A 27,962-nucleotide genomic window follows, 5' to 3' on the forward strand; every position below is an offset into this window, starting at 1 on the left:
TGAGATTCCTGTCAGACCTCAGGCCCACCAGAAGAGCATGGTGGTAAGGTTTCTAGGCTTTCTTTTTTTTTTTTTTTTTTTTTCTAGGCTTTCTTGAGCCATAGCTATAGCTCAGAAACAGTAAAATGAATGATCAGCTAATCCCATCCCACACATCTCTCAATTTTCTATTTTTAAAGAGTCATATCATATAAAAAGAATTAGACCTCTTAGGGCTTGTCATTTTACATAGTCCTTCCATCCAAGAAGTGGTTCCCATTTTAAAAGGTTTTAATAATATGAGAACTATCCTAGGATAAGTTTGCATTCTCCCCACTTCCCATCCTCTTCAGGGTAAAGAAGAGGGTGGCCTTACCTGGGATTGGTCAGTGGCTACAGGTGACTCTGCCTTGTATGTCATTGTTTTCCTCACTCACTACAGCCTGAAGATTTGGCAGCAGTGCTGGTGCTTATATATACAGGGAAGCTAATTACATCATTTCATTCTTTGGTTGGAACATTTTCCTAACCACTTGCAAATAATCTTCCTCTTCCTTTAACAGCTCTTCTCTGAAGAGTCCAACAATAGCACATTCATCAGAGGAGCTGCAGTCGGAGCCCAGGAGGAGACAACGAAAGACTGGGACCAAGGGGACCAGGCTAAAGGTCAGTGTCCATTGGCTCCTGGGTAATTGGCCTCCCAGTCTCTCCTAAGGGAGCTCTTAACAGAGGCAGATGGAGACTTACATTTAATTCCATGTGGTATAAAAAAATGTGGTTGTTTCGCCTATAAAGGCGGTCATGTTTCTGTAACAATGGCTTCATTCAGGGATTTTGAGAGTCATTATTGCCAGTTCTTTTGGGGACTATGTGAGCAATCATTTTCTTGGTCTGAAGCAAAAGGAGAATCAGAACATAAGGCTGTCTTTTTCAGTTTTTGTTTTCAAAAAATTAAAAAAGACAGCACCTGAGTGCTTTAATCACAAGTACCTTTGTTATGACGCTGCACATGGGGGTGCTGTGTGTATCTGTGATCTATAAAGTCTGTAGCACTTTAATCAGTTTTGATGTCCTTCAGAGAGAAATTAACTGGTCAAAAAAGACAAACTGTGGAAAAGGCATGTAATAAACCAAGATGTAGGTACATAAGATCATTAAGTTAAATCATTAAAACAATGGTATATATGTCTATAACTACAGAAAAAAGCAGGTTAAAATAGAATATATTACCTAATTTTTGTGAAAGAACTATATGTAATTATACATAAATAAAAACATATACTACATATGTATAGGTATGCAAACATACAGCTTATGTATTCAGGGAAAAAATTGCAAGACTACACACCAAAATATTGACTGTAGTTATCTTTATCTGATAAGTTTTGGGATTACTTGACCTTTTTCTTCTGCTCAAGAAAGTGTACTGAATTCATTGTGTATGAGTGTGTGTGTGAGAGAGAGAGAGAGTGTTTTTATGTAATTAAAAAAAAGTCAAAACCCTAACTAATGGATTGAGGCTTAAAAGATAGCAGCTAATAACAGTTGCTTTAAAAGAGATATTTGTGAACTAGAAACCTGAAATAGTGTTTAAAATCACATGGGCTAGTTAAAAAGAAAGACTGAGGCCAAAGTATGATTGACTGATTTGCCAGTTTTCTAGCTGTAATAACTACGGCTTTATGGCAGCATTTTCATAAGTCAAAAATAGCTGTGAAAGTGAATCATCAATTTAGAACAGTAATTATAAAGTAATGCCACCTGTGATATTGGTAGCATTTAACAATCCCATTCAGAAGAGTAATGCTGTATTCCCTTTACTCTAAGCAACTTGTTACTACAATGTTCGAAGAGATATAATGTGTTAAGGAATTATGCATTTGAGACACTGCATAAGTTTTACTAGGAAAATGAGGGGAAAGAGGTGTGTTTAAATGTAGCTTCCATTCCCTAATTTCTCTCTTTGGAAGAATTACATTCTGGTTAATCCCTGAGGTATGAGACTGAGGCTAATTTTTATCAATACTTATTAGAGTACCTATCAGGCATCATACTGATACTTTTAACATTCACATCATTCCTGTAAGATAGATATTTACTATTTAAGAGACCGAGGCTCAGAGAACTTTCCTAACTTTTCCGTTGTCATACAGCCAGTAAGGTTGTGGTACCAAGATTAATGTTCACATCTTTCTGACCTCAAAGACTCTGCTCTTTCCAGTCTGGCCACACTTATAACATTCCATGGTGGTGAGTTATACTGTTTTTAATATTGTTCAGTCTCTCCTCTTCTATTAAAAGATTATACATCCTGCCCCATTGCCTTTGGACCTGGCCATGTGGCCTGCTTTAACCACTGAGTGTGAGCAGATGGGATGGATACCACATCCTTTAAGAGGCATCATGGGTTTTTGTCAGCTCACTTGCTCTTTTCCCTCTGTCATATGAATGTCCCAAAGAGGGAAGCTCCTTCAAGATGGATCCCAGAATGTGGAGACACATGGAGCAGAGCTGAGCAGGGTTTCCTCAGCTGCCAACATAAAGCTGCCAAAATGTGAACAAGTGCACATGCGTTTTCTTTTGCTGCAAACAAATTACCACAAACTTAGCCCCTTGAAACCACAGTGTATCGTCTCACGGTTTCTTGGTTCAGACGTGTGGTCATGGGGCTATTGGATACTCTGTGTGGGGTCTTACCGGGCTGAGATCAAGGCATCAGCTGCTCTTCTCGTTTGGGGTTTGGAGTTCTCTTCTGAGCTCACTGGTCACTGGCAGAACTTTTTTCTTTATGGTTGTAGGGTACAGGTCCTGTTTTCTTGCTGGCTTTTGGCCAGTGGTTGCTGTCAGTTCCTAAAGGCTGTTCTCAGATCTTTCAGTGTGGCATCTTTCACCCTCAAGCCAGCAATGGCACTTTGGATCCCTCCCTTGCAAGTCTCTGACCTCCAGTTGGAGAAGATGCTCAGCTTTTAAAGGGTTCATGTGATTAGGTTAGGTCTACCCAGATAATCTCCTTATCTTCCAGGCAACTAATTAATAAAGAGGAGGTCCTAAGAGAAAATGGATATGTGTATATATATGACTGGGTCACTTTGTTGTATAGCAGAAATGATCACAACCTTGTAAATTAACTGTACTTCATTAAAACTTAAAAAAAATTAAAAAATAAAGAGAAGGTCCTAGGGAAGCCAGCAAGGCCTGAGCCTGTGCACTGCTGGCTCTGTAAAGGGGCCTGGCTTGGTGTTCCTAGGGACCTCAGGCAGTACTAGAAGGCGGTGGGCTTCAGAAGGCTCAGTGCTGGGACAGGGTACATGCAGAGGCTGGGCTTGGAGAGCAAGGGCCCCCCAGCATGATCTTCAAATCCCCTTGCCGTGTAAGGCAACAAAATCACAAGAGTAACACCAAGGGATAGAGACCATGGGGATCTTCTCCGCAGCACAGAGAGGAAAATTGTTTTGAAAGCCACAGAGATTTTGAAAGATTGATTTTTACTGCAGCAAAACTGACTAAGGCAACTGGTTACCTGAAATTGTGTGCTTGTGCATATGGAAAAGGGCACAAATCACAAGGAGCAGCTGATAAAATTTTCATAAAATGAGCACGCCTGTGCAACCACCACTCAGATTAAAGAAATAAACAAAAGCAAACAAATAGACAAAACCCAGAAAACAGTTAACAACGCAGAAGCCCCTTTCAATTTCCCAGCCACTAAAAGAGCCCCAGTCCTTGCTTCTAATATCATAGATTATTTTTGCCATAGATTTCCATTTGAAATCTTGCAAATGGACTTTGTCTTCCTCCTTTTAATATGAATTATCCATGAATTTCAGTCCTTTTGTTGTGTGCAGTTTTAGTTCCCTTCCTGTATGATATTCCTTTATGTGGATATTCCACAATTTGCGTTTTCATATTACTATTGTTGATAGGCATTTGATTAGTCTCTAGTATTTAGCTATTACAAATAATGCTTCCCAAACCGTTTTTGCCAAGCTTCTCTCTCCCCTTCCCTCTTCCTGTTCCTTTCCCCTCCTTACTTTCTCCCTTTTTCCTTCCATCCTTCCTTTTTTCTCTCATTTTTCCTTTTCTTTCTTTCTTTCTTTCTTTCTTTCCTTCTTTCTTTCTTTCAGATCTAATTTTCCCTCTCCCTAAAAAAAAAGGACACCAATTTCCTATTCTCAGTAACTTTCAAAGTTAATCTTTAAGATTAACTTAAAAATTATTTGGAAAACCACAGTGAATGAATTCAGACCAAGAACATAAGCAACTGGGAATGGACTGGGAGTCTGAGGTTAACTGATGCAAACTATTGCATTTGGAGTGGATAAGCAATGAAATCCTGCTGTATAGCATAGGGAACTATATCCAGTCACTTGTCATGGAACATGGTGGAGGGTAATGTGAGAAAAAGGAATAAAAAATATATATATATATGTATGACTGGATCACTTTGCTGTATAGTAGAAATTGACTGAACACTGTAAATCAACTATAATAGAAAAAATAAAAATCATTAAAAAAAGAATGTAAGGAACTGAAGGTGGGATAAAAAACAAGGTATGATTTCATATTCTTAGTTTATCTCAAGACAGAAACTGCTTAGGCAGGATCAGAATCATTTCAGCCATCACTCTGAGCAGAGCCATGCAGTGTAGTGGGAAATAGCATAGACCTGAGGCAACATTTAGGGCTCTGACCGGTTCCTTTTTCTAGATGATAACCGTTGCAAGTCACTTCCTCTCTGAGCTCCATTTCCTTCATCTGTCATGGAAGTAATGATACCTATCCATTGAGATCTTTTTGTTCCTTCCCACACTTCTACCTCTTATTTGGAAAACAATAGCACATTTTGCCCTGGCCCCTTGCACTGTCTATTTTCTGGTCTTCTCTGCCTTACCTTGTGCCCCAGAAAACTGACTTCTGTAGACTGCATCACCTTGTTCTGTTATCATTTTGCCTCAAATTAAATTCAGCCAGTGGAAAGCACTGGCAAGACATTGGAGGGAAAGAAGCAAAAGCGGTTGTAATATATTTTGCACACATACACTGCTTCCTCCCTACCTACTGTTGGTCTATCTAGAGTGGATTACTACAGAATTTCAGGCCACAGCTCTAGCTACCACTTGGCTCCAGACACCTTTTTCTCTCGTCCACTTTAAACCTGAGGGTGATCATGATTTCTCATTCATTGGTGCTCCACCATCCCTTGTTTTTTGTAACTCTGCCCATACCTCTGTAAACAGTTATTATACTCTCTTCAGGCTTAAGCCCTTTGAAGTGGATCAGCCTTTCCTGAAATATCCCTGATACTAGAGAAGGAAGCCCAATTATATTGTTAAATATAATGGTTAATTGGAAAGGGTATCAAAAGTTGGAGGCCAAAGAAAACCAGGGATTTAAACAATCAAAGAGGTGAGATGGAGGAATGATGAATCATGGAGTCACATGAACTGTTTCTACAATCTCTGCTGAGTTCTTTCCGTGCATGGATTTAAGCTTCCCTATAACCATGTGAGTTAGTATAACTACCTAATATAGAGGCAAGGAAACTATTCCAGAGAGTGGTCAAGTAATTTCTTGAGATAACTCTTTATTAACTGGCAGAGCTAAGATTTGAATCCAGGACCTTTTATCTCCCAAATGCCTGCTCTTAACCAGAAGAACAGAAGCTTACTTTCTATTGCAGAAACAAGAGTTATGGTTGACTGCTGGCTTTACATAATTTTCAAGGCTTACTATGTGGCATGGTTGTGTTTTGAAGATATAGACACAGGATAGATAATTTGGAGATATTAAGCAAATTTATACAAGTGTCAATGAGTCCAGAGTTGGAAGGTGCAATGGGAGTAGCTGGTATCTCTTTGTATCACGTTCTGCTCTGAAATCTTTGGCAACTCCCCATTGACCCTAAAATAAAATCCAGCCTCCTTTGCCTGTCCTTTAGGGATTCTCTGCAGTCATATTGAATCTCCTTTTTAGGATGATTTCCTACTCATCATATCGACTTGCTCCCATCACACTGCCTTACTCTTTTTTTTTTTTTTTTTTGTCTTTTTGTCTTTTTGCCTTTTCTAGGGCCGCTTCGGGGCATATGGAGATTCCCAGGCTAGGGGTCTAATCAGAGCCATAGCCACCAGCCTACACCAGAGCCACAGCAACGCGGGATCTGAGCCGCGTCTGCAAACTACACCGCAGCTCATGGCGCATTAACCCATTGAGCAAGGCCAGGGATTGAACCCATAACCTCAAGGTTCCTAGTTGGATTCGTTAACCACTGTGCCACAATGGGAACTCCACACACTGCTTTACTCTTTGTGGTTCACTTGGTTTCTTCACGAATTTGCCTTCACTCTATATTTCTCCTATGAAATCCTCTTAAGCCTTTTTATCCCACTTAAAAGCTATGTCCCCTAGACAGATCTTTTCTTTATCACCTTTTCTTACTACTTGTGGTAACCACAAATTACCATCCATCCCTTCTCTGAACAGTGACCGCTTTCTTTACACTACTTTCTCATATGTGCCTTGTGTTGCTTAGATTCTAATTGTCTACGTTCATCTCCCTTAGACATTAGGAGCTTAGAAGATGAGGAACACTAAGATGAGTAAAACAGAACCTCTGCCCCCAAAGTGGTAAGAACACAAAGAGCTTTAAATACCAATGCCTCTATGTGTTTGGGGATTTTACTTTTGGCAAATGTTAAGACCTTTGCATATGTAAAAGAGCAAGCAACGTTTTTCACATATAGTTGAGAGAGTCAAGGAGGGTTTCTTGGATAAAAAGACATTTGGTATGTACCTGGAACTCTGGTGGTGTTGTCAGCTGTCATAAATCAGGGAAGGTATTCTTCCAAGAGACAGCAGCATGAGGTGGCTTCAAGAATGCTGCCTCCATCGTGCAGCCCAGTATCTCTGGTGATTAATGAAACCAATAATAGCATCTATCATTTACTGAGTGCCTAACATATGCCAGACATTGTGTTAAATGCTGTTTGTACATTATTTCATCTAATTCTCATAAGAGCTTCCCCATTTTACATGTGAGAAAACCAAGGTTTAAAGACATTTGGTAACTTGTTCAAAGTGGCCCATTTGGTCAATGGCAGAGCTGAATCTTATACCTAACTGATTAAAAAGTCCAGAAGATGAAATATGAGGCCACATTGCCTTTCTTATTACAATTTGATATAATATGTAACCTTTTTTTATTAATCTACCACCAACATTCCAGAGACAATTCAAACCAAAGATGAAAAATGTCACACTGCCTTCCAAATCTAAAATTAAATTCAGAGATATGAAACTGCCACATACTATACAATATGGGTAAAATTTACCAAAGCAGTGAGCTTCCATTTTTCAGATGCGCAAGCAATGAGCATTAACACTGTGGAATTTCCAGGATGCAAGTTAGAAACTTGCTGCAGTATGAGCTGAAAAGGTATTATCTGCATTTTTTTCATATATCATAAAACTATTTTTCCCCAACTGTTATGAAATGTTTCTGTTCCTTGTGTGGGAACAGTAGTAAATTTTCATATTAACCAAATATGACTGTGCATCAAGATGTTGAAAATTATATGATTTTTAGTCTTCGACCGCAAGATAAGTTGAAGAGGCAGTCACCATGTTCCACTCTGTTAGCAAAAGAGCACTGGGGCAAGGTTTGTTTAAAGATGGACTGCTAGCAAAATCTGCTTACAAAGTGTGTGTGTGTGTGTGTGTGTGTGTGTGTGAGAGAGAGAGAGAGTGAGAGAGAGAGAGAGAGAGAGAGAGAGAGAGAGAGAGAGAGAGAGAGACAGCACTCCAGGGGTAGCTTGTTTCCTACCAGTAGGCGGAAGGATGGCAGCTGTTATCCAGCTGTGTACCACCAAACAGAGTGCTATTTCTCCTGCTTCTCAATGGATGCCTTGCATTGGGGCAGAGAAACAGCTCTGGAAAACTACAGGAAATGTTAGCTTTAGTAGACCCCAGTGTTAAAGATTTTTTGGGAAAGAGTCACATCTAAGATACATAAAGCTTGGAATTGTCTGGGCTTTGGTTCTATTCAGAACTAAACAGTAGCCAGAAACAAAAGGGCTCTGGAAAATGGAGTCCTTATAATTTTATTGCCTTGCTTTTTAATGCATGCATCAACATATGGACTTTTGAACAATTGACAAACTTTTTTTTTTAGGTTGCCTATCCTTATAAGAAATGTAGAGGGCTGAAGACATATCCTAGAGTGACCACAATAACCTAGTGTTACACTTGACAGAAATTAGGCTGCAAAGTGGATAAATGTTTGATTTGTTGCAACTGTTTTTCACTCCCTAGAAAATACTGCCACCATTATGAACATCAGTAATCTGGTAAATATAGCTTTTTTATTGAACAAAACTTAGAGTGACCAACCATCCTGGTTTGTTTGGGGCTGAGAAGTTTCCCCAAGATGTGTGACTTTCAGTGCCTCTGAAACCACCACTATCCTGCTTTAGGATCAGGCAAACATGAGTGGTAGGTCAACAAACATTAAGATCAAATGTTTCTCTTTCTGTTTCATGTGCTAAATTCATATGAAATTGGAAAGTGCTAAGAACAACAAAATACAGCTCTTTTTTAAAATTTTTTTATTTTTTGTTTTTATTTTTTTGCCTTTTTAGGGCTGCATATGCAGCAAATTGATATTGCCAGGCTAGGAGTCAAATCAGAGCTGTAGCTGCCAGCCTATACCACAACCACAGCAACTCAGAACCCAAACCACATCTGCGACTACACCACAACTCACAGCAATACCAGATCCCTGACCCACCGAGCGAGGCCAGGGATTGAACCTGCATCCTTATGGATCCTAATTAGGTTCGTTAACCACTGAGCCATGAAAGGAACTCCAGCTCTTTTATTTTATATTTAAATACTTAATGAACTTTATTACATTTATAGGTGTACAACAGTCATCGCAACCAAATTTTACAGCATTTCCATCCCAGACCCTCAGTGCTCTCCCCCCACCCCCCAACCTGTCTCATTTTGGAAACCATAAGTTTTTCAAAGTCTGTGAGTCAGTATCTGTTCTGCAACAAAGTTCACTGTGTCCTTTTTTTAGATTCCACATGTAAGTGATGGCATTTGATGTTGGTATCTCACTGTCTGACTGACTTTACTTAGCAAGGTAATTTCTAGGTCCATCCATGTTGCTGCAAAGGCCATTATTTCTTTCCTTTTAATGGCTGAGTAATACTCCGTTGTGTATATGTACCACATCTTCTTTATCCACTTCTCTGTTGATGGACATTTAGGTTGTGTCCATGTCTAGGCTGTTGCAAATAGTGCTGCAGTGAACATTGGACTACATGTGTCTTTTCTTTCTTTTTTTTTTTTTTTTTTTCCCACTGTATAGCAAGGGGATCAAGTTATCCTTACATGTATACATTACAATTACAGTTTTTCCCCCACCCTTTGTTCTGTTGCAACATGAGTATCTAGACATAGTTCTCAATGCTATTCAGCAGGATCTCCTTGTAAATCTATTCTAAGTTGTGTCTGATAAGCCCAAGCCCCCGATCCCTCCCACTCCCTCCCTCTCCCATCAGGCAACCACAAGTCTCTTCTCCAAGTCCATGATTTTCTTTTCTGAGGAGATGTTCATTTGTGCTGGATATTAGATTCCAGTTATAAGTGATATCATATGGTATTTGTCTTTGTCTTTCTGGCTCATTCCACTCAGTATGAGAGTCTCTAGTTCCATCCATGTTGCTGCAAATGGCATTATGTCATTCTTTTTTATGGCTGAGTGGTATTCCATTGTGTATATATACCACATCTTCCGAATCCAATCATCTGTCGATGGATATTTGGGTTGTTTCCATGTCCTGGCTATTGTGAATAGTGCTGCAATGAACATGCGGGTGCATGTGTCTCTATTAAGTAGAGTTTTGTCCGGATAGATGCCCAAGAGTGGGATTGCTGGGTCGTATGGAAGTTCTATGTATAGATTTCTAAGGTATCTCCAAACTGTTCTCCATAGTGGCTGTACCAGTTGACATTCCCACCAAAAGTGCAGGAAGGTTCCCTTTTCTCCACAGCCCCTCCAGCACTTGTTATTTGTGGACTTATGAATGATGGCCATTCTGACTGGTGTGAGGTGGTATCTCATGGTCGTTTTGATTTGCATTTCTCTTATAATCAGCGATGTTGAGCATTTTCTCATGTGTTTGTTGGCTATCTGTATATCTTCCTTGGAGAAATGTCTATTCAGGTCTTTTGCCCATTTTTCCATTGATTGATTGGCTTTTTTGCTGTTGAGTTGTATAAGTTGCTTATATATTCTAGAGATTAAGCCCTTGTCGATTGCATCATTTGAAACTATTTTCTCCCATTCTGTAAGTTGTCTTTTTGTTTTCTTTTGGGTTTCCTTTGCTGTGCAAAAGCTTTTCAGTTTGATGAGGTCCCATGGGTTTATTTTTGCTCTGATTTCTATTGTTTTGGGAGACTGACCTGAGAAAATATTCATGATGTTGATGTCAGAGAGTGTTTTGCCTATGTTCTCTTCTAGGAGTTTGATGGTGTCTTGTCGTATATTTAAGTCTTTCAGCCATTTGGAGTTTATTTTTGTGCATGGTGTGAGGGTGTGTTCTAGTTTCATTGCTTTGCATGCAGCTGTCCAGGTTTCCCAGCAATGCTTGCTGAATAGACTTTCTTTTTCCCATTTTATGTTCTTGCCTCCCTTGTCAAAGATTAATTGACCATAGGTGTCAGGGTTTATTTCCGGGTTCTCTATTCTGTTCCATTGGTCTGTCTGTCTGTTTTGATACCAGTACCACACTGCCTTGATGACTGTGGCTTTGTAGTATTTCTTGAAGTCTGGGAGAGTTATGCCTCCTGCTTGGTTTTTGTTTCTCAGGATTGCTTTGGCGATTCTGGGTCTTTTGTGGTTCCATATAAATGTTTGGATTGTTTGTTCTAGTTCTGTGAAAAATGTCATGGGTAATTTGATAGGGATTGCATCAAATCTGTAGATTGCTTTGGGCAGTATAGCCATTTTTACAATATTGATTTTCCCAATCCAGGAACATGGAATATCTTTCAATTTCTTTACATCTTCTTTGATTTCTTTGATTAAAGTTTTATAGTTCTCGGCATATAGGTCCTTTACCTCCTCGGTCAGGTGTATTCCGAGGTATTTGATTTTGTGAGGTGCAATTTTAAAAGGTATCGTATTTTTGTATTCCTTTTCTAATGTTTCATTGCTGGTATACAGAAATGCAACTGACTCCTGAATGTTAATCTTATACCCTGCTACTTTGCTGAATTGATTAATCAGTTCAAGTAGTTTTGGGGTTGAGTCCTTCGGGTTTTCTAGGTATAGTATCATGTCATCTGCATACAGTGACAGTTTGATCTCTTGTCTTCCTATATGGATGCCTTTGATTTCTTTTGTTTGTCTAATTGCTGTGGCTAGGACTTCCAAAACTATGTTGAATAGCAGTGGTGAGAGTGGGCATCCCTGTCTTGTTCCAGATTTGAGTGAGAAGGCTTTCAGTTTTTCCCCATTGAGGATTATATTTGCTGTGGGTTTATCATAAATGGCTTTGATTATATTCAGGAATGTTCCCTCTGTACCCACTTTGGCGAGGGTCTTGATCATGAATGGATGTTGGACTTTGTCAAATGCTTTTTCTGCGTCTATTGAGATGATCATATGATTTTTGACTTTTTTTTTTTTGTTAATGGGGTGTATGATGCTGATTGATTTGCATATGTTGAACCATCCTTGTGAACCTGTGATGAACCCAACCTGGTCATGGTGTATAATTTTTTTGGTATGTTGTTGGATTCGGTTGGCTAAGATTTTGTTGAGAATTTTTGCATCTATATTCATCAATGATATTGGCCGATAGTTTTCTTTTTTGGTGGTATCTCTGGTTTTGGCATGAGGGTGATGGTGGCATCATAGAATGTCTTTGGGAGTATTCCTTCTTCTTCAACCTTTTGAAAGAGTTGAAGGAGGATGGGCACCAGTTCCTCTTTATATGTTTGATAGAATCCACCTGTGAAGCCATCTGGTCCTGGACTTTTATTTGTAGGGTGTGATTTTATGACCTCTTCAATTTCATTTCTAGTGATCGGTCTGTTCAGTTGGTCTGTTTCTACTTGATTCCGTTTTGGCAGGCTGTAAGATTCTAGAAAATTGTCCATTTCTTCCAGATTGTCAAACTTGTTGCCATACAGTTGTTCATAGTATTCTCTTATGGTTTTTTGTATTTCTGCTGTATCCGTTGTGATTTCTCCTTTTTCATTTATAATTTCGGTTATTTGGGTTCTTTCTCTCCTCTTTTTAGTGAGTCTGGCCAGAGGTTTGTCAATTTTGTTCACCTTTTCAAAGAACCAGCTCTTGGTTTTATTAATTTTCTCTATTGTTTTTTGAGTCTTATTTTATTGATTTCTTCTTTGATCTTTATAATTTCCTTCCTTCTGCTGACTTTAGGACTTTTTGTACTTCTTTTTCTAATTCGTTTAGGTGGAGGGTTAAGTTGTCAATTTGGGATCTTTCTTCTGTTTTGAGAAGGGCCTGTATTGCTATAAATTTCCCTCTGAGCACTGCTTTCGCAGCATCCCATAGATTTTGAGAGGTTGTGTCTTCATTATCATTTGTTTCAAGGTAGTTTTTAATTTCCTTCTTGATTTCCTCATTGACGCATTGGTTTTTTAGTAGCATGTTGTTTAGTCTCCATGTAGTAGGTTTTTTCTCTTTCCTTTTCCCATGGTTGGTTTCTAATTTCATGGCATTGTGGTCAGAGAAGATACTTGAGATAATTTCTATGCTCCTAAATTTATTGAGGTTAGCTGTGTGTCCCAATATGTGGTCGATTCTTGAGAATGTTCCATGAGCATTTGAGAAGAGTGTGTATTCTGCTTTTTTTGGATGTAGTGTCCTGAAGATATCAATGAAGTCTAACTTTTCTATTGTTTCCTTTAGGATCTCTGTTGCTTTATTGGTTTTCTGTCTAGAGGATCTGTCCATTGATGTGAGGTGGGGTATTAAGGTCTCCTACTATGATTGTATTCTCATCAATATCTCCCTTTATGTCTGTTAATATTTGTTGTATGTATCTGGGTGCTCCTATATTTGGGGCATATATGTTGATGATAGTAACATCCTCTCCTTGGATGGATCCCTTAATCATTAAATAGTGTCCTTCTTTGTCTTTCTTTATGTCTTTTGTTTTAAATCTATTTTGTCTGATATGAGCGTTGCGACTCCTGCTTTTCTGTCTTGTCTATTGGCGTGAAATATTTTCCCCCACCCTTTCAATTTCAATCTATATGTATCTTTTGTCCTGAGGTGAGTTTCTTGTAGGCAGCATATTGAAGGTTTTTGCCTTTTTATCCACTCAGCCACTCTGTGTCTTTTGATTGGGGCATTCAGCCCATTGACATTTAAGGTGATAATTGATAGATGATTATTTATTGCCATTTGAACCTCGAGTTCCAGTTGATTCTATGGTTCTCCATTCTTCCTTTTTTTTTTTTTTCTTGGGTTGGATGGTCTCCTGTTATTATCTGCTTGAGTGTATTTTTTTTTTCATTTTTTGCAAATGCAATATTTGGTTTTGGCTTGTGGTTGCCCTGACTTTTAAGTATGCTAACCCCTTCCCATAATTGTGTGTTTTAGCCTGATGGTCCTGTAAGTTCAAACACTTCATTATTATATTAAAATTAAGAAGAGAGACATACATACAAACAAAAAGGGTTATTTGCTTCCTAACATCCCTTGCCCACATTTTGTGGTTTTGATGACTCTTTTATTTTTTTCTTTTTAATTTTATTTTGTTTGAAGCATGTTCATGATTAAATCTGTATGCTGGCTTATTTGAATGACTGCTCTCTGATTGCGGTTTCCTCAATCCTAGTTCTTCCTCTTCTTCTTCTTTTTTTTTTTTTCTTTTCTTTTTTCTTCCCTTTCCTTCCTTTCTTTTTGGTTTCGAGAAGCCCTTTCGATATTTCCTTTAACCTGGGTTTTGTGTTGCTGTATTCTTTAAGTTTTTGTTTGTTGGGAAAAATTTTTATTTCCCCTTCTATTTTAAATGATATTCTTGCTGGATAGAGTATTCTAGGTTGCATATTTTTTCCTTTGAGCGCTTTAAATATCTCTTGCCATTCCCTCCTGGCCTGTAGTGTTTCTGTAGAGAAATCAGCTGATATTCTTATGGGGGTTCCCTTGTAGGTAACATTCTGTTTTTCTCTTGCTGCCTTTAGGATCCTCTCCTTATCACTAACTTTTGCCATTTTTATTATGCTGTGTCTTGGTGTGGGTCTGTTTGGGTTCAGTTTGTTTGGGGCCCTCTGTGCTTCTTGTATCTTGAACCCAGTATCCTTTAGATTTGGGAAGTTTCCAGCGATAATTTCTTCAAATATATTTTCCATTCCCTTATCTTTTTCTACTCCTTCTGGAATTCCTATTATGCGTAGATTGGCCCGTTTTAAATTATCCCATAGGTCTCTTATATTGCTTTCCAGTTTTTTGATTCGGTTTTCTGTCTGTTGACCGGATTGAGTGATTTCCATTATTCTATCTTCCATATCACTGATTCGTTCTTCTGCATTATTCATCCTGGTTTTTACTGCCCTTAGTTCAGTTTGCATCTCTGCAAATGAATATTCTAGTTTTTCTTGGCTCCTCCTTATATCTTCTAGTTCCTTTCTGAGGGTATCTGCATTACTGTTCATATCTTAATTCCTTCAGTATTTTCAGTATTTCTCTTTTGAACTCCAGGTCTGTCTGACTGCCGAGATCTGTTTCATTGTTGACTGTTTTAGGTGAGTTCTCCTGTTGGTTTGCCTGGGGGTGGTTTCTCAGCTTCTTCATCTTGCTTGTTGTTTTCTTTCTCCTGAGGGAGTTGACCTCTCCGTTATCGGACAGTGTTTGCCTTGTCACTGCCGTGGAATATTTCCTGAGGGCTGGCGTTGTTGGTCAATCTTTTTTGAGGCAGTGTGGCTTTTCTGGAGTGTTGATGGGGCTAACAGTGTTTCTTTGAAGCAAAGGAGGGCTTCCTGAGGGCAGACAGGACTGGGAGGTCCACACCACGACGGTAGCAGATTTCACTTGGTCATGCAGAGCTTGCTCTGGTGTGTTTAGGCTGTGGGGTTCTTTCAGGGGGTTTATTATTAAATTCTAATGCATAAACAGAACTGCCTGAGGCCCTGCTCTTAAGTACAAAAAAAGAAAAAAGAAAAAGAAAGACAGAAAGAAAAGAAAAAAGAAAGAAAAATATGACCTTCAGGTCTTGGTGCACATTTCTAGGTTCTATCCCCCAATTCTTTCCACTTCAGTTGCAGCTTCTCCTTTGTCAAGGAGGTCTAAGTAGAAGGAACTGGCACACAGAAGCTCAACCCATCCCATCATTTCCCTTCAGCAATGCTTTTCTTTAAAACTGATTTTTTTTTTCCATTATAGTTGGTTCAGAGTGTCCTGTCAATTTTCTGCCATGACCCAGTCACACATACATATATACAATCTTTTTCTCACATTATCCTCCATCATGCTCCATCATAAGTGACCAAATACAACAGTTTGCATTTATTAACCCTAGATTCCCAGTCCAGCCCACTCCCTCCCTCTCCTTTCCCCCCCCGCTTGACAACCACAAGTCTGTTCTCCAAGTACAAGTCTGTTCTCCAAGTACCTTTCTTTTTATGGAAAGGTTCATTTGTGCCATATGTTAGATTCCAGATATAAATGATATCATATGGTATTTGTCTTTCTCTTTCTGACTTACTTCACTTTGTATGAGTCTCTAGTTCCATCCATGTTGCTGCAAATGGCATTATGTCATTCTTTTTTATGGCTGAGTAGTATTCCATTGTGTATATATACCAAGACTTCTTAATCCATTCATCTGTCAATAGACATTTAGGTTGTTTCCATGTCTTGGCTATTGTGAATAGTGATGCAATGAACATGCATGTGTACGTGTCTTTTTTTCAAGGAAAGTTTTGTCTGGATACATTTCCAAGAGTGTGATTGCTGGGTCATATGGTAGTTCTATATTTAGTTTTCTGAAGTACCTCCATGTTGTTTTCCATAGTGGTTGTACCAATTTACATTCTCATCAAGAGTGTAGGAGGCTTCCCTTTGTTATTTGTGGACTATTAATGATGGCCATTCTGACTGATGTGAGGTGGTATCTCAAAGCAGTTTGATTTTCAGTGATGTTGAGCATTTTTTCATGTGCTTGTTGGCCATCTGTATATCTTCTTAGAGAAATATCTATTCAGGTCTTTTGCTCATTTTTTATTTGGGCTATTGGTTTTTTGCTGTTGAGTTGTATGAATTGTTTGTATATTTTAGAGATCAAGCCTTCATAAGTTGCATCATTTGAAATTATTTTCTCCATTCTGTAAGTTTTTTTTTTATGGTCCTTTCAGAAATCCTTATATGTAGCTCTCTGCTATATCCTCAAATACAACACAGCTTCTCAGCTTTTTGAATGCTTCTTCTCAACACAAATCCAAGGACAGAGAAGCACGAGCATTGCCAATCCATCAATTCTCACTCATTTCACTATATCTTCTCTTTTACTGTGTTAGTTAGTTTTTAGGAGTTATTTCATTTTATGCTCCCCGCCTTTTTTGCTTCACTGCAGCATATGGAGTTCCCAGGCCAGGGATAGGATCTGAGCAGCATTGTGACCTATACCATAGAAACAGCAACACCAGATCCCTAACCCACTGTGCCAGGCAGGGGGTAGAACCTGCATCCCAGTGCTGAGGTGATGCTGCCCATCCCATTGCACCAAAGCAGGAACTCCTCATTTTGTGCTTTTTGAGTTGGTTTATTTATTTTTTTATGTTTAAAACAAAAGTTTTGACAGCCTTTAAAATAATGAAATGATTGAGTCACTTCTTATGAGTTATGAAAAGACATCTTCAGTTTATAAAAGAAGATATTATTTTATTTCTAAAAAATCATTTTAAGTTCTCCAATAAAACTGTAATTTAAAAAATGGAATAGAAGTTTATGGTTTAAAAATAAAAGAGCTGGTTCTGCAGAGCAAAGGAAAACCTAAACAAAACAAAAAGACAACCCATAGAATGGGAGAAAATATTTGCAAATGAATTTACTGACAAGGGATTAAACTCCAAAATTTATAAACACCTCCTACCACTCAATACCAAAAAAAAAACAAACAACCCCATCAAAAAATGGGCAGAAGATCTAAACAGACAGTTCCCCAAAGAAGACATACAGATGGACCAAAAACACATGAAAAAATGTTCAGCATCACTCATTATTAGAGAAATGCAAATCAAAACCACTATGAGGTACCACATTACACCAGCCAAAATGGCCATCATCCAAAAGTCTACAAACAATAAGTGCTGGAGATAAAAAAGAACCCTATTACACCGTTGATGGGAATGTAAATTGGTGCAGCCATTGTGGAAAGCAGTGTGGAGATTCCTCAGAAAACTAAAAATAAAGCTACCATTTGATCCAGCAATCCCACTCCTGGGCATCTATCCAGAGAAAACCATGACTTGAAAAGACACATGATAAAATAGAGATTCAAAAAACAACAGAGAAAATTAATAAAACCAAGAGCTGGTTCTTTGAAAAGGTAAACATAATTGACAAACCTCTGGCCAGACTCACTAAAAAGAGGAGAGAAAGAACTCAAATAACCAAAATTATAAATGAAAAAGGAGAAATCACAACGGATACAGCAGAAATACAAAAAACCATAAGAGAATACTATGAACAACTGTATGGCAACAAGTTTGACAATCTGGAAGAAATGGACAATTTTCTAGAATCTTACAGCCTGCCAAAACGGAATCAAGTAGAAACAGACCAACTGAACAGACCGATCACTAGAAATGAAATTGAAGAGGTCATAAAATCACACCCTACAAATAAAAGTCCAGGACCAGATGGCTTCACAGGTGGATTCTATCAAACATATAAAGAGGAACTGGTGCCCATCCTCCTTCAACTCTTTCAAAAGGTTGAAGAAGAAGGAATACTCCCAAAGACATTCTATGATGCCACCATCACCCTCATGCCAAAACCAGAGATACCACCAAAAAAGAAAACTATCGGCCAATATCATTGATGAATATAGATGCAAAAATTCTCAACAAAATCTTAGCCAACCGAATCCAACAACATACCAAAAAAATTATACACCATGACCAGGTTGGGTTCATCACAGGTTCACAAGGATGGTTCAACATATGCAAATCAATCAGCATCATACACCCCATTAACAAAAAAAAAAAAGTCAAAAATCATATGATCATCTCAATAGACGCAGAAAAAGCATTTGACAAAGTCCAACATCCATTCATGATCAAGACCCTCGCCAAAGTGGGTACAGAGGGAACATTCCTGAATATAATCAAAGCCATTTATGATAAACCCACAGCAAATATAATCCTCAATGGGGAAAAACTGAAAGCCTTCTCACTCAAATCTGGAACAAGACAGGGATGCCCACTCTCACCACTGCTATTCAACATAGTTTTGGAAGTCCTAGCCACAGCAATTAGACAAACAAAAGAAATCAAAGGCATCCATATAGGAAGACAAGAGATCAAACTGTCACTGTATGCAGATGACATGATACTATACATAGAAAACCCTAAGGACTCAACCCCAAAACTACTTGAACTGATTAATCAATTCAGCAAAGTAGCAGGGTATAAGATTAACATTCAGGAGTCAGTTGCATTTCTGTATACCAGCAATGAAACATTAGAAAAGGAATACAAAAATACGATACCTTTTAAAATTGCACCTCACAAAATCAAATACCTCGGAATACACCTGACCGAGGAGGTAAAGGACCTATATGCCGAGAACTATAAAACTTTAATCAAAGAAATCAAAGAAGATGTAAAGAAATTGAAAGATATTCCATGTTCCTGGATTGGGAAAATCAATATTGTAAAAATGGCTATACTGCCCAAAGCAATCTACAGATTTGATGCAATCCCTATCAAATTACCCATGACATTTTTCACAGAACTAGAACAAACAATCCAAACATTTATATGGAACCACAAAAGACCCAGAATCGCCAAAGCAATCCTGAGAAACAAAAACCAAGCAGGAGGCATAACTCTCCCAGACTTCAAGAAATACTACAAAGCCACAGTCATCAAGGCAGTGTGGTACTGGTATCAAAACAGACAGACAGACCAATGGAACAGAATAGAGAACCCGGAAATAAACCCTGACACCTATGGTCAATTAATCTTTGACAAGGGAGGCAAGAACATAAAATGGGAAAAAGAAAGTCTATTCAGCAAGCATTGCTGGGAAACCTGGACAGCTGCATGCAAAGCAATGAAACTAGAACACACCCTCACACCATGCACAAAAATAAACTCCAAATGGCTGAAAGACTTAAATATACGACAAGACACCATCAAACTCCTAGAAGAGAACATAGGCAAAACACTCTCTGACATCAACATCATGAATATTTTCTCAGGTCAGTCTCCCAAAACAATAGAAATCAGAGCAAAAATAAACCCATGGGACCTCATCAAACTGAAAAGCTTTTGCACAGCAAAGGAAACCCAAAAGAAAACAAAAAGACAACTTACAGAATGGGAGAAAATAGTTTCAAATGATGCAATCGACAAGGGCTTAATCTCTAGAATATATAAGCAACTTATACAACTCAACAGCAAAAAAGCCAATCAATCAATGGAAAAATGGGCAAAAGACCTGAATAGACATTTCTCCAAGGAAGATATACAGATAGCCAACAAACACATGAGAAAATGCTCAACATCGCTGATTATAAGAGAAATGCAAATCAAAACGACCATGAGATACCACCTCACACCAGTCAGAATGGCCATCATTCATAAGTCCACAAATAACAAGTGCTGGAGGGGCTGTGGAGAAAAGGGAACCTTCCTGCACTTTTGGTGGGAATGTCAACTGGTACAGCCACTATGGAGAACAGTTTGGAGATACCTTAGAAATCTATACATAGAACTTCCATACGACCCAGCAATCCCACTCTTGGGCATCTATCCGGACAAAACTCTACTTAATAGAGACACATGCACCCGCATGTTCATTGCAGCACTATTCACAATAGCCAGGACATGGAAACAACCCAAATATCCATCGACAGATGATTGGATTCGGAAGATGTGGTATATATACACAATGGAATACCACTCAGCCATAAAAAAGAATGACATAATGCCATTTGCAGCAACATGGATGGAACTAGAGACTCTCATACTGAGTGGAATGAGCCAGAAAGACAAAGACAAATACCATATGATATCACTTATAACTGGAATCTAATATCCAGCACAAATGAACATCTCCTCAGAAAAGAAAATCATGGACTTGGAGAAGAGACTTGTGGTTGCCTGATGGGAGAGGGAGGGAGTGGGAGGGATCGGGGGCTTGGGCTTATCAGACACAACTTAGAATAGATTTACAAGGAGATCCTGCTGAATAGCATTGAGAACTATGTCTAGATACTCATGTTGCAACAGAACAAAGGGTGGGGGAAAAACTGTAATTGTAATGTATACATGTAAGGATAACTTGATCCCCTTGCTATACAGTGGGAAAAAAAAAAAAAGAAAAAGAATAGATTTACAAGGAGATCCTGCTGAATAGCATTGAGAACTCTGTCTAGATACTCATGTTGCAACAGAAGAAAGGATGGGGGAAAAATGTAATTGTAATGTATGCGTGTAAGGATAACCTGACCCCCTTGCTGTACAGTGGGAAAATAAAAAAAAAAAAAGAAAAGAATTTAATAATAGCTGAGAGGTTTTAAAAATATATTTTAGAAGGAACATTGCACATATTTAAAATATAAGTCATTGTATTTTCATTCCTTGCTTTTATATTTTACTAACTGTACATAAATGGAACATTTTAACTTTTGTCAAATGAATGGAACTAGATACAAAGCAAGATGGCAGTTGTGGGTTTTGATATTTTAAAAAGAGCATATTTTACATAAGTAAAATTAAATTTACTGTTATTACTGTAAGTTATTTTCGTGTTATAATGATAAATTTTGATTTTATTTTTTATTCCCTTTTCTCTAAAGCGAATATGCATTAATTTTAGGGTAGAACTAATAGTCTTTCAATAAACGTTCATTTTTAAGAAAAATGAAACATTCTGGATACTTTCATATCTGTTAGATAAAGTGATAAATTAATAAGCAGTTTTGACTATTGCATGCAAATAAAGAAGGCATTATCAATAGCCTCAAAAAGTATATACAGTATGTATAGTGGGAAAGCAGACTGAACTTTAAAAAAGAAAATCAGGGAGTTCCTGTTGTGGCTCAGCAAATCCGACTAGTATCCATGAGGATGCAGGTTTGATCCCTGGCCTTGCTTGGTGGGTTAAGGATCCAGCGTTGCCATGAGCTGTGAAGTGGGTTACAGACACGGCTTGGATCCCATGTTGCTGTGGCTATGGTGTAGTCTGGCAGCTACAGCTCAGATTCGACCCCTAGCCTGGGAACCTCCATATGCCTCAGGTGTAGCCCTAAAAAAAAAAAAAAAAAAGAAAAAAAATCATAAATATTAGATTGTGATTATAAAAGCCAATGTTACTCTTCATCACTCATTAAAAAAGCAATTTCAATATTCTTTTGTGCTATATACTATATCATACATATGTTGAAAAAAAATCGGATTATTACAATCTGCCTACATCTTAAAGAACAAAATATATTCCAGAAAGTGCCACCATACAAAAGCTTCCTACAAAGTTTCCCAAAACAGTATTTAGTTTAAAATAATCCACTTTGCCCCAAACATTGATGAATGCTCACCCTGTCTTCAATCACTTCAAACTCACCATTTGTCATACATTTGTTTGTGTTGAATCTCCCTATTTTATGGAGTCAGTGGAAAAACCAAACTAAATTGAAGAGAAGAAAAGCCCACATTTGCAGAGCTTTAAAATGATCTTTGGATTCTATTTAACATGATCTTTTGATTACAATTCTAATCATTTGATTCAGTCATTTTCACTTTGAGCTGAGAGAGATCACCCTTAATGTGATACTTCTCTTTACTCACCTGTAAAATGGAAATAAAGCTGATCACATAGAATGAAGGTGATGTTGTTATCTTCCATTTGCTGAGAAAAATTACCTTCTCTAAAACAAGTCTTTGTGGGAAAATTAAACATCAAAGCGATTAGAATGATTGGCTACTAAGTTTTTAAAGAATAAGAGTCTTTTTTTTTTCCCCTGCACACAAATAAATGAAAATGTAAAAAACAAGAGACCATTCCCTAAATAGATCAATTGAAAATGGTTTTTCACCTCCCTAAGAAATCAAGCTTGTTATTGTTGCTGTGGCAACGGCTTCATCAGTATGAAGACTGCAGTTCCTCTGGCCTGCCTAATGACTCAACCGAAGGAGACAGAACACTTTATTAGTATTATTTTTATTTCAAAATTTAAAAATCGATGTCTGTGCTCTTGAATGGCTGGAATATAGGTACAACAATAAGAATCACATTGTGAAAGGAAGTTGGGAAGGAGTCACTAAGAAAGGGAACTAGGCCTCAGGGCACAGACTATGCCATCTGCCATGTACTTGTGGCCAGGCAGTGACCTCTTGGTTGTCCTAACTGGACTCAGAGCCCCTTCACTTGGCCTTGTTGCCCTCTCTCTGGTGGGAAATACTGGGTCATTAATAATGTGTGGATGAAAATCCATTCCTTCACCAATCAACAAGTGCTTTTTGAATGCGTACTACAAGCCAGTACTATCTCAGTACCTGACACAATGTTTGAACAAATGGATAAAGTCACTGTCATCCTGGACTCACATTCTTGTGGGAGAAACAGGCCAAAACCAAGCAGGTAAACCCATACATAATATCAGATAGAAATAGCTGTTATGAAGATGTATAAAGCGTATTAAGATAGTATTGGGAAAATTTTTGAAAGAAAGAAGAGGGAAATCCTGAAAAACTAAAATCTTCAAGAAAACCATAATATTTTAATTTGCCTATAATTAGGTCTGAAAGCTATAGATTTACCTATGAATATACTAATATATCAGTCATTTTTTAAAATGAATATAAACTTAATAGGAGCCTCTATTTGTCAGGTGCTGGGATCATTGCCGGGAAAAGTAAGACATGGACTTAGTTCTAGAGCTTAAAATAGTCCAGGCCCTTAATACTTCTAATGGCATACCCAAATTCAAGACCTCCAGTTCTTTCAGAACTCTTTATGTTGTACCTCTCGAGTAAATTCCTTAAAGTTTTCCAGATATGCTTTATTGCTCTAAAAAAAGTCTTTGAGATATTTTCATGTAATTTCTTACAGGAGAAAAAGAAGGCTTAAAAATTCACTGTCTAGCTTACCATTTTACATAGCAGGTTCTTTTGTGGAACTCATAACTTTGAGAGATGGTAATGGAAGAAAATATAAGTCAACTGGGAAAGAATTTGAATAGTTTTGTGAACAGCAAAGCCATCCCTAGCAACTAAGAAAAGCTGAAAGCTTTGGAGTGTGCATTCTGCTAAGGAAGCTATAAAATAGAGGTTCCACTGTGAGATGAAGAGAATCAGGAAAAGGCACACAGTTAGGAAGACAACCAAGCCTTCCCTTCCCTGCCAAGGTTGTGCTGGCAACAGCTGACAGGGCTGCAGGAACACTGGACCACCCAGTGTAGCAATTCCTGCATTCTTATCTGATTGAATTTATTCTTTATTGTCTCATAGAGAACCTTGCACTGACTTGGCAACTTGGCTAGGCATTATATTTTTATGTTGCCATAAAGCAACTGCAGTGATTGTGGAAAGCACACTTACTGCTTTTCCGATGACCAGTGTTTTGCATGTATTATAATTGAACTGTTTGCTTTCTCTACCTGGATTGAAGATCATACTCTGCAGATGATTCTAAGGTGCTTTATAAATACTGTATGCGGCAGTGTAGAAAAAAATTTTTTAACAACAATAGCTGGGATTGAGTCAAACAGGATGTTCACACAGAACTCTTGGGAAATCCTGATTCTAGAAACTTGCACAGATACATTTCTAAGGGTTACAAGCTGTTCTCTTCCTCCTCTAAAGTTTTTCATTTGGTTGGTTGGTTGATTGCTTTATGTTTTGTTTCAAACACTTGTTAATCTCCAGACTATCAGGGTCCTGTCCTATTGCCCTTGGGTTAATCTTGCTGTCCCAGAGTAGAACATGACTGGATTGTGTCAGGTGTCTTGATCTGAAAACCTCATCAAGCTGAGCAGTTGACAATGTGAGACATAAAGCAGTTCTGATGAAACCTGAGGGAAAAATGATTCCCACCTGAGCTTGGCCGGCTCTGTGCTCAGACTGTTCTTTCCCACTTGCAATTGTCCACATACCCCTATTAATTCTCTCCACGCTGAGCCACTTTTGGTCCTTTCTGATTCAGAGAATACTGGCAATAGGAGCACCATAAGCATGAGTTCTGAGAGGTTCTGGGTGGAACGTCCTGTTCCAGCGCATTTTTTGACAGCACAGCTGGTTCCCAGGTGGCGATGGCTACGGAAGATACTGTCAGTCCATTAATTAGTGGCAGAACCCACATGTACACAGGGGATACTATGACATGTTCCCTCTGAAAGATGATTTCTGTTCACATTCTAAATCCTGAAAAATTGAAGTCAAAATGTTAATAAGCTAATGAGCCTGACTCATTTTTTTTCAGATTTAGAAACTGATTTTATTACAATGTAGAATTAACACATTCTTCCTTTCCTTTCTGCATTAATTAATTTATTTTGAAATGTACGTACCGTGGAGATAGTATAAATCTTAATTTACACTGTTTCAGCTTTGCCCTGTACTTGTTTCAGGTTTATAGCATTGATCTGCCTCTTTCAGGATGTTTTCCTTAATTTCCAGCCTTGTCTGGTTATGAGCACGTTTGCCTTTCTTTTTTATTTATTTGTCTTCCACAATCCAGGCCAAGGCTCAGCTGTCTCCTTTAGCTGCCATTTCATCCTCAGAAGAGCAAGATTCTACTTTGACCTTTGAAGTACTTGTCTGCCTTCAGTACTTTACCAGTTTATATTATTTTTGTTGGGTCACCATGACATACTGCGTAATTTATTATGTTATTTTCTTACATCCTTGCCTGTGATTCTATTTGATTAGATATAAATGGCAGAGTCACTTTGGCCTTACATTTGAATAAAATCTGCCCTCTTGCAAGCTGTGTGTGCATGTGTGTGTGTGCACATGTGTGTGTAGTGAAGACTAGTAGTGAGATAAGGTGGTGGAGAAAAAGAGAAAAGTTGGGGAGATAACATTCTTATGCCTATGGTATCAGCAGCTTCTCCCAACCCGAGGAAGGATTTGAAATATGCCCTCAACACCCTTGTCTTTTCCCTCTGAGGGACTGGAATCGAATTATGCAATCTCCCATTGAGATTTCCCAGAAAATGGGGAGGTTCCCTGGAAATTGCTCACAGACCAGCCTGGGTTTCTCTCCAAGTCCAGGCAGTCTTGGGGCTGCTTGACAAATAAAAGCAAAGAGATTTCTGGAAATAAGAATTTGCATTGGTAAAGCTCCAAACATATATAGGCTGATTTTTTTTTTTTAATTTTAGACTGGTCAGAATTATGATTTTTCACATCTCCCCAGGAGCCCACATCATGTGGGGAGGACTGATATAATGGGCAGAGGGAACGAATATATAGACGCTCAAATGTTATTGATTGAAAATACAGGGAAGTGAGCCGGTTAAGATCTTTCTTTTCATTGAGAGCATGTTGAAGGTGATCTGTACAGAGTGGGCACTCAGAAAACATTTCATTTAAAAATATTGACTATTTAATGTTTATTGCTTAACAGAAAAGCTTTTGGTGGGGGGTAAAAATATATACAAGCTAAAATAACTCCCAGAACACTGTAAGCACCAATCAGGCAGAGAGATGGATTAAGGAGCACTCGGCAAGCTCCAGGAAAGGCCTGGAATGAGGAACACAGGAAGATCCTGCTTAGCATGTTCTTCAGGGGCCACTGCCTAGCTGGTGAATGTTCCACCCTAATTTGGTTTCATAAACCCAGGCTTTGAAGGGTCACTGTGAAAAGTGATCTCAGCCCCAGGTGCCATGGTCACTGCCCTGGCATGACCTCTCCCACATCTGTGTAGGCCCCTGGGCTAAGGAACTTTCACACTTCCAGAATCCTGTAACTCTGTGGGTGTCCCATTCCTGATCAGGATCTGCCTGCAGGCTCTTGTCCTTGCTGACCCACACCTAACAGGAAGCATGACATTGGGTAGAAACTATTTGTCCCTGTACTCCCCCACATTCCTCAGCCCCCCTCCTCTGTACCCAGGGAGGCATGTCCAGTTAAGGTGCAGTCTGGCTGAGAACCAATGCCTATTAAACCAGGGCAGAGAGAAGCTGAGAAGTTTGTGTCCTCTCCTAATCCTCTCACCCCACCTCAGCCAATGAGACCTAGAGTTAGTCTTACATATGTATACAGGAGATCCAGAAATCTGGGGATAATCCTTATTTGACCTGTGCCATACCAGCCCCTTCTATACAACTGTGTTGATGCCTTGGACTTCCATTGAACACGTTAGTGCCCTGATGTCCTTCCTTAGACCTCAGCTTTGCTGGCTAGCTGGGCCCCATCCCCCGCTTTGCTTTTACACAGTCCTGTTGCATTGTTCCAGTCTTTCAACAAATTTATCACTTGGCCCCACAATAAATTTATGGGTCCCACTCCCTGGAGTCCTGCCTCTCATTGCTTTGGTGCTCCTGTGGATATTTACCCAGGCTACACTAGAACTTGATGTGACCATACTCATTTTGACAGCATATTTAGACTATTGGTACTTTCTGGGAGTTTGGAGCCATAGCTGGGTCAGTTTTCATAGCTGTAGTTCTTGTTTCCTCTTCTTACCTATTGGCATTTTGCTTCCAAGGTCCCAGCGTACATTCATGCATCTGTGTGCAGGGTAAGAGCACACGTCCTTCTTTTCTGCCTGTTAGAGCTGTTACCTGACTTACTATCCAGACCTCATGCTGCCCCTAGCTGACTCTAGTACTTGCAGCCTCTGGTCCTGGTGCTCCTAGCTCCTCTCCTGCAACTAGTTATATCCCAGCAGGACAGAAGCTCCTTTCAGATCATTATTGTTCCTACCAGTCAGCATCCAGGTTTACTCCATCATCTTCACATAACCAAGCTGCTTCAAGAATATGCATGCTCAGTAAGTACTTGTTGCCATTGATTTGATTTGATTTGCCCAGTTATGGTGTGCCTTGTAAGTTGTGCTCTCGCTAACAGAGTTGATGAAAATGAACTGAGCTGAGACAAACAAATTGGGTGATGGCAAATGGCTTTAAAATGGATTTATGAAAAATATTAACAGAGACCTCCTTTATATAGTTTTCTGGTGCCTTTCAAACTACTGACAGAGAGGTAGAGGGACAGAGAAACAGTTTCAAGAACATTACTGACAGAAAATCATACAGACATAAAGACAAAGTATATTTAAATCAGTAGCACTTGATTTCCAAAGTTTTATTCAGCCACAGCTAGTCAATGAGAACTAGATTAAAGAAGAGCTGCATTTAGAAACTAATTTGTGTATCACAGATGAAAATTTTTATATTTTCCTTAAACTTCCAAATCCATGTCGTCGCTCTCTTTTTTTTTTTTTTTCTTTTTAGGGTCACACCCACAACATATGGAAGTTCTCAGGCTAGGGGTCAAATTGGAGCTACAGCTGCTGTCCTGTGCCACAGCCACGTCAACGTGGGATTCAAGCCTCATCTTTGACCTACACTACAGCTTATAGCAATGCCAGATCCCGACCCACTGAGAGAGGCCAGGGATCAAATCTGCATCCTCATGGATACTAGTCTGATTCTTTTCTGCTTCACCACAGTGGGAACTCTGGTGTCCTCTTAATGCTGGGATAAAAGTAATCCACTGTCAATCCTCCTCCTTTTCTTTTTTTTAATTAAAAATTTTTTTA

The 27,962-nt window shown here is 38.7% G+C and overlaps 1 protein-coding gene across 1 annotated transcript in view; it reads left to right on the plus strand.

Moving 5' to 3' along the window:
* Window positions 1-569: 569 nt before the first annotated feature.
* LMNTD1 (lamin tail domain containing 1) overlaps window positions 570-27,962 on the plus strand; it is a 293,921-nt gene continuing 266,528 nt past the window's right edge. Inside the window, 1 exon segment of the mRNA XM_084956549.1 lies at window positions 570-645. The gene's annotated coding sequence lies outside the window, so the exon portion shown is untranslated.

Source organism: Sus scrofa, chromosome 5, assembly GCF_054392235.1.
Source record: "Sus scrofa isolate SSC_HxYL_T2T_F1_AM1 chromosome 5, Sscrofa_HxYL_maternal_Yorkshire_Landrace_v2.0, whole genome shotgun sequence".
Classification (NCBI taxonomy): Eukaryota; Metazoa; Chordata; class Mammalia; order Artiodactyla; family Suidae; genus Sus; species Sus scrofa.